The sequence below is a fragment of the Akebia trifoliata genome, unplaced genomic scaffold (genome assembly GCF_017979445.1).
Source record: "Akebia trifoliata isolate Shusen 1 unplaced genomic scaffold, ASM1797944v1 Contig00208, whole genome shotgun sequence".
In the NCBI taxonomy this organism is placed as follows: Eukaryota; Viridiplantae; Streptophyta; class Magnoliopsida; order Ranunculales; family Lardizabalaceae; genus Akebia; species Akebia trifoliata.
Window position 1 is genome coordinate 15,587 of NW_028236861.1, and position 5,251 is coordinate 20,837.

General features: G+C 33.3%; 1 pseudogene; it reads left to right on the top strand.

The window, feature by feature from the left end:
• Positions 1–982: 982 nt before the first annotated feature.
• LOC147381876 (secreted RxLR effector protein 161 pseudogene) lies at positions 983–1,753 on the top strand (annotated as a pseudogene).
• Positions 1,754–5,251: the final 3,498 nt, after the last annotated feature.

Genomic DNA, 5,251 nt, shown 5'->3' on the forward strand with positions numbered 1-5,251 from the left:
ATGGTGAAATCAGTGGGAGTAATCAATTACAAAAAATAAACATTCAAGAAGTTAGGGTGCAAGTCCCACTACCCATAACTTCTAAAGAAATTGTTATTCCTATAATTGCAAAATCATCTAACAATGTTGAACAACAAATTATTAATCAATCACTCCCCAATGAGATTATCACTAATGAACCAATTATGAAAGAACCACAAGAATCAACATTAAGAAGGTCTCAAAGAGAACGAAGACCTGCTATTTTTGATGATTATGTGGTTTATTTACAAGAATCTGATTATGATATTGGGACTAGTAAAGACCCGGTTTCATTTTCACAAGTCATTGGTTGTAATGATTCTAATAAATGGATTGATGCCATGAATGATGAATTGAAATCAATGGATCAAAACAAAGTCTGGGAACTTGTCGAATTGCCTGAAGGATATAAATCAGTTGGTTGTAAATGGATCTTTAAGACCAAACGCGACTCAAAAGGCAATATCGAATGACATGAAGCCAGACTTGTAGCCAAAGGTTTCACTCAGAAAGGAGGTATTGATTATAAGGAAACCTTCTCTCCTGTATCAAAGAAGGATTCACTTAGAATTATTATGGCTTTAGTAGCTCATTTTGATTTAGAGTTACACCAAATGGATGTGAAAACTGATTTTCTAAATGGGAGTTTAGAAGAAAATGTTTATATGAATCAACCTGAAGGTTTCTCCATAAAGGGCAAAGAACACATGTTTGCAAATTAAATAAGTCAATATATGGACTTAAACAAGCTTCTAGACAGTGGTATCTTAAATTCAATGATACTATTACTTCCTTCGGATTTAAGGAAAACACCATTGATCGATGTATATACCTGAAGGTTAGTGGGAGCAAGTTTATATTTTTGATCTTATATGTTGATGATATATTGCTTGCCAGCAGTGATCTTGGTTTATTGTACACAACTAAGAAATTTCTCTCTGAGAATTTTGAAATGAAAGATATGGGTGAGGCAACTTACATGATTGGAATAGAAATATTCCGTGATCGCTCACGTGGTTTGTTGGGATTGTCTCAAAACCGATATATTGAAACAATCTTAGAGAGATTTGGTATGGAGAACTGTTCAGCTAGTGTTGCCCCAATTCAGAAAAGGGATAAATTTAGTCTCATGCAATGTCCACAGAATGAATGGGAACGTAAACAGATGGAAAAAATTCCTTATGCTTCTGCTGTAGGAAGTTTGATGTATGCACAAACTTGCACCAGGCTAGACATCAGTTTTGCAGTTGGTATGTTGGGCAGATACCAAAGTAATCCTGGAATGGATCATTGGAGAGCTGCAAAGAAAGTGATGAGGTACTTAAGGGGAACAAAAGATTACATGCTTACTTTTAAGAAGTTTGATAATTTGGAGGTGATTGGCTACACTGATTCAGACTTTGCTGGATGTGTTGATAGTAGAAAATCAACTTTTGGTTATGTATATTTGTTGGCTGGAGCAGCAATTTTATGGAAAAGTACTAAACAAACTACTATTGCTGTATCCACAATGGAAGCTGAATTTGTGGCATGCTTTGAGGCCACAGTTTATAGTTTATGGCTGCGAAATTTTATCTCAGGACTTGCTATTGTCGACACTATTGAGAAGCCACTGAGAATTTATTGTGATAATTCTGTAGCTATATTTTTCTCCAAGAACGAAAAATACTCTAATGGTGCTAAACACATGGAGTTAAAGTATTTTGCCGTTAAGGAGGAAGTTCAGAAATAACGGGTGTCTATTGAACATATTAAAACAGAGCTCATGGTTGCAGATCCACTAACTAAAGGGTTACCACCAAAGACATTTAAAGAACATGTTAAAAGAATGGGTCTTGATTGTAACCTTTGATGTCTGTTATGTTTTGGATTGCAATGTTTATGTTATTAGACATTTTGAGATCTCATTATTCATGTTTCTGATTTTTCCTGTTTTCCATTTTGTACGTACATTTATGAGAATGGATAAAAGATAACAGGAAGTCTTTTACAAAGATAATTTTGTCGGACCAATTATGGATACTTCTCATTTATGAACCATGGTTGATTGAATTGCTAGTTTTATAGTACATGGAAGGGACTATGTCGTCTTATTGATGTACAACCGCCATGACTTATACTAGTGATTCATTTGACTATAGTATTTATGATGACCAATTTAAGTTAGAGATTGATTAGTGTTTTATGCGCATAATGTTTACTTCATTGAGGCTAAAATGAAATTAGTCATATGGGCCAAGTGGGAGAATGTTAGATATTTTTTCTATCCCACATGACACTTTTAGTCTTTTATAAAAGGAAGTTACTGATCTAATCTCTAGAGTAGTGGTTACTAACAGTTAGAGAAGTAGTTTTCCTCTATCTATTAACTTCTAACTTTGATGGGAAGTGGAGGGATAGTTACAAAAAACTACTCAGCAGTTACTAAAGGAAATGGGTCCTCTCTCTACCCATTTTAAGGGTCATTATACTATTTCCATCATTAGTGGGTAAATGCAGATTTTCTTTTAAGAAAAAGGGTCAAGAGAGATAAACTCATTGCCTAAAGAAATCCATATTTTCAGATATACAATTAACAAAGAATTGCTATGGATTCAGGTATGTTGTTTATCTTTATAAAATCATATATGTTATTTAAATTTGTATGTGAAAATCATGATAGTCAAGATCATAGAATATTTTGATTGATGAATTTAAATTTACAGAGGGTGGATGGGCAGATGGCTGCAACAGCCACGTTTTGCAAAGAAGGCTGTTGCAGCAACTTCATTGGGGAAGAAGGCAGTCTGTGAGTGAGAGAGAGAAGAGAGAGAGAGAGCTTGGCATAGTGAAGAATACGTCTATGAACCAACCCCAAAGAGCAGAGACAAAGAAGACCAGCCAAACCGAAGAGAAGAAGAGGATCCAAAAAGAAGAAGACGTGTTGCCCCCCAGGAGAGAAGACGTTCTCTCTTTTTTATAGCAAGTAAGTTTCTAAATTTTTTTCTTTTTAATTTTTTTTTGTCTTTCTTTTTCCCTCTTTTACACGTCCTTTCCTTTGGGAGAATGGTAGTGGGGTGATCCCCCGCTACTCGTAGCATGATAATCTCAAGTTGTGATTTTGTTTTAAATTTTATTGATTTGAATTTAATTTTATTGGTTTAATCGGTCATTTGATTTACTAATTTTGTCAATCAATTTGAATTGGTTGGTGGGAGTCCGATTTCAATTTTAATTTGTTCGTCGACTTTATTCTGATTTCGATTTGGATTTAATTTCTAATCTTAATCATTTGGTTTTTAATTAGATTAAATTTTAATTGTTAATTTGAATTAGATTTTAAATTTTAATTGTTTAACTTTGAATTTGATTTCAATTGTTCAATTTTGAATGGGATTTTGAATTTTTTAATTTTTAAATTTTAATGGTTTAATTTCGAATTAGATGTTAATTGTTTAATTTTAAGTTTTAATTATTTCATTTTAAATTTTAATTGTTTAACTTTAAATTGGATTTTAATTGTTTAATTGTGAATTAGATTTTAAAATTTTTTAATTTTGAATTAGATTTTAATTGTTTATTTTAAGTTTTGATTGTTTAATTTTTAAATTTAAGTTTGAATTGTTTGGAATTGTTTTATTTGAATTATTTGATTTTTTTAATTTGAATTTTTTTTTTTTATAGTTTAAATTGGATTTTTAATTAAGTTTGATTTTTGTTACATTTTCCTAACGATCAGGATCTCTAAGTTGAATTTGGCGGTTAAGGGGCATTTCGGTCATTTTTATGATTTTTCTTAAATTTCTCTGTTTTTGTCGGTTTGAGTTTCGTTAGACACAAAATTATGTTCTAAATGCAATGGAGGTACTTTCGAAGTCTTTCAGAGGTCCGAAATTTATGAGGGGTATTTTCGTCATTTTGTCGATTTTTACGGATTTTTACGAATTCTGGCGTGATGTTTCTTTTAGTCCCAACGTGATTATTTCTATGTTTCAAAGTCGTATTTTCCTAACGTGTCGAGGTTTCTAGACTATCGAACTGTGTGACGAGCCTAAGCGTGCGTACTTGCTAAATCGGGTGTGACGTATGGCGATCCTAAGCGTGCATAAATTTCTATGTCGAGTTGTTACGAGTAGGAGAGATGAAAAGAGTGGAAACGAAGGGAATCAGGGACAGTACTCACAAGCTTCCGAGTTTTTTACGATCATCATTAAGAATTCACGGTAACTAGAAGACGAATTGTTGAATTAGGTAGATGCAAAAATGGGGTGTCTACATTTATAGAACCTAATAAGCCTAGGATAGGATTCTCGGTTTATTCTGATAGTAATAGAAATGAAGTCCATTACTAAGTTTCAGGTTATGACAGCAATTCATAGTTACGTAAAGTGCCTTGTTATAGATAAACACAAGTGAGAAGAGTGGAGAAGGCAGAAGTTGAAACGTAACAGGGAGAAAACATATTTTGGATCAGACCATTGACCTGATAACACAGCTAATGTCATTCATAGGATAGATGATTGAATCTCATGTCAAGTTCAGAGAGGAAATATGAATAATACAACCACCGCCACCTTGAAGCAAAAAGAAGAAAAATAATTAGTATCTAATAAGAGACAAACGATTGCGAAACTAGCAAATTCATAAAAAAAATAACCATACGTGAGGAGTGATATTATAGATATACCAACTCAATGGATGGAAGAATTTTATAAGAAACAACAACATATACTACTAAATCAGTCAAAAGAAAGAGTTATGATATATTACGAATGTGGCAAATTAGGACAGAAAGAAGTGCACAGTTCGGGTCGATGTCAACCGATTAAGGATGCGTGGCTTAAAAAGATGCTAGACAAACCAATTTAGAGAACAATAAGACCACCAGATTACAATAAAATTGATAACGTACTCGTGCCACCCCAAACAGACAAGAATAATGATCGAAAGTGATAAATGGTACAAGACGTAAATTACAAGGCACACCATTAAATCCAAGAAATGAGGGAGCACTAGACTTCTTCGCAAGAGGCAAATATTATTCCACCTTAAGGACTACTTCTATAGGTCATGCCTTTAAAGAATGAGAGAATTCTCCAACACAAAAGACAGGTAAATCCATAAATGTGGTTGTAATATTTTCAACAATTACATCCACCGAGATTTGGGAGTTTTTTCGATCTAATTGAGGTCAATGAGTAGGTTTTGAAGACTTGAGAGATTTTGAGTACCATATAGTGCCCGAGAGATA